We start from the raw sequence: 2,765 nt of genomic DNA, 5'->3' as shown, positions 1-2,765 counted from the left end.
AATATATGCCATTTAGCAGACGCTTTTATCCAAAGCGACTTACAGTCATGTGTGCATACATTCTACGTATGGGTGGTCCCAATGACAGGGTCATTACAGCTGAACAATTAAAAATCTCTGAGATTTATATAATTATTTTCATGAAGTCCGATTTATCAGAAGCCCCCATCTCTGACTTATTTCACCTGCTACTCTGGCATGCTCTCCATTATAGAAACGTGAGGTGTCTCATATGAATGCTGCATCATTAATCCGCCCTGAGATCATGTGTAATTATGTAAAAAGGTATACCATTACAGTGCATGTTGAAGTATTCTTATGACAACACTGTCATAGTTCAAGGTACATTCCTTTATGAGAAATATACAAATACAGCCTTAGAGTTGATTTGGTTGTTTTCTGTGTCGTTTAACTATGCACACCCAGGTATAGGACACAATGTTTCTCATTTTCAATGCAAACACCTCTAGAGTAAAACATGAAATATTTAAAATATATATGAATTGATAAATGTATATTCAAATATAATATTTCAACTAACGAGAATTTGTAAAATAATCATAAATTGTTTAATATGTCAAAATATATTAGATGTTGGTTATATGTCAAGCTCAAATAAATAGCAGCAGTAGTAACAAGTGACATTTTACCAGAAGTTTTATAATGTAGGTTACTGTGACTGTAAAATGTATTATCCCTTCAAAAAACAATGTAAGTCAAAACAACGACAACTTATAAAAACGTACATGTATGGTTGGAGATTTCCATGGCAGGACACTGCGTAATCAATCATTAAATATAAAAAGTATTGGAAACAAAGATAAAATCCATATTCACGTTGTGTTCAACGTATCAATATTTTGCGTATGCATTAATCCGTAGAAATGTAGCGACATTGACGCATGTTTTAGCGAAAGCAAAACCAGTAGCCAATTTACTGAGAAAAAATGAACACACGCATCACGGTTACACTTCAAACAGAGTGAGGAGCAGAGTCAATCCCACACCTTCCAAAAGAGATGCAGCCATACATCCCGTAGAAAGTGACGCTTGGAGGTCGAGCCTTACTGGTTTAGCCTACCACATGCAGATGTTGAACGCACATGCGTGCGCAATGGCTTTTCGCCACCGAGTGAATGGGGGTATTGCTCCTTTGAAGAGCCAATGGATCGTTTCAATGAAATGGATGTCTAAAATTAGACTGAAATGGTAGTATGATAGTACCCCCCACCCCCCAAAGGTGCAAAACCTGAACCTATAGGCGAGGGTCTGGGTGTGGGTCTGTCCGCGGTGGGGGCTCTGGCGCGGGACGTGGACCCCACTTCACCATAGTCTTTGCCCGCTTCTTTGCCCGCTTCTTTGCCCGCTTCAGTGGAGCCTTTAGATCAGCGACCCTCACCGTCGACCTTGGACTGGGGACCCTTGCAGCGGGTCCCGAATAGATGAGAGACTCCGGCAGCTAACGGAGTGAAGAACGGGCTCTGACAGCTCCTGACTGACGGGCGGCTCTGGCAGCTCAGGGCAGACGAGCGGCTCTGGCAGCTCAGGACAGACGGGCGGCTCTGGCAAATCAGGACAGACGAGCGGCTCTGGCAGCTCAGGACAGACGGGCGGCTCTGGCAGCTCAGGACAGATGGGCGGACCTGGAGGGAGGAGACGGAGAGACAGCCTGGTGCGTGCGGCTGCCACAGGACCCACCAGCCTGGGGAGACCCACAGAGGCCTGGTGCTTGAGGAGGCACCCGGATGGACCGGGCTGTGGGGGAGCACTGGAGCCTGGTGTGCAGCCTTGGCACCCTCCTCCCGGCTGGATCACCATTTTAGCCCGGACTGTCAGAGTGCAGGCACATGTTGAACCGGGCTGTGGGGGAGCACTGGAGATCTGGTGCATACCTCTCGCACCTCTCCCTTAGGCTCAATACCCACGACTGCACGGCTGCGGCAGGCGCAGGCATAGGAAGCGCTGCACCCTCCCAGCGCTTCGGAGACACAGCCACGAAGGGCCGGCGCAGGATACCCTGTGCCAAACGGTGTACTGGAGGCCAAACACGCTGGACTGGCACAACACACCCTGGCTGGATGCCTATTCTCACATGGCACTTGTGGGGGCTGGCCTATAGCCCCACCGTGGCAATGAGCGCGATATGGCGACACCGTGCGCTTGACCGCATAACACGGTGCCTGACCACTACTGCACTTCTTCTGGTAAGCACGAGGAGTGGCATCAGGTCTCCAACCTGACTCTGCCACACTCCCACGTGTGCCCCCCCCATTTTGGGGTTGGGGCTGCCACTCGTGCCTGTCAGAAGGTCAGAACGACATTATGTTGGAGGCTTTACTGAGCCGGGCAAACTTCTCTCTTCACGTCTCTTCGAGGAGGAGCCCAAGCACTTCACCAATGTTTGCACAGACCAAGGATGCAGATATTTGTGCAGTCTTGCACGAATGAGCATGTTTTGGCTGGGGCTCGCATTGCCTTGTTGTTTTCCTTACAAGGTAGCGCACGACTTTCGCTCGATAGTTGCCCCCTCCAAGCAGGGCAGTGTAAACAGAATTGTCTCGATAGTTGCCCCCTCCAAGCAGGGCAGTGTAAACAGAATTGTCTGATATTTGCCTCAAGCAGGGCAGTGTAAACAGAATTGTCTCGATAGTTGCCCCCCTCCAAGCAGGGCAGTGTAAACAGAATTGTCTTGTTGAGTCAGCACTCCATAGCAATGTTTTTGGAAACAGCTGAAATGTATAGACATTGTAATTATATTTCAGAGT

This window comes from Oncorhynchus gorbuscha, linkage group LG06, assembly GCF_021184085.1.
Source record: "Oncorhynchus gorbuscha isolate QuinsamMale2020 ecotype Even-year linkage group LG06, OgorEven_v1.0, whole genome shotgun sequence".
In the NCBI taxonomy this organism is placed as follows: Eukaryota; Metazoa; Chordata; class Actinopteri; order Salmoniformes; family Salmonidae; genus Oncorhynchus; species Oncorhynchus gorbuscha.
This window is presented reverse-complemented; position numbering follows the sequence as displayed.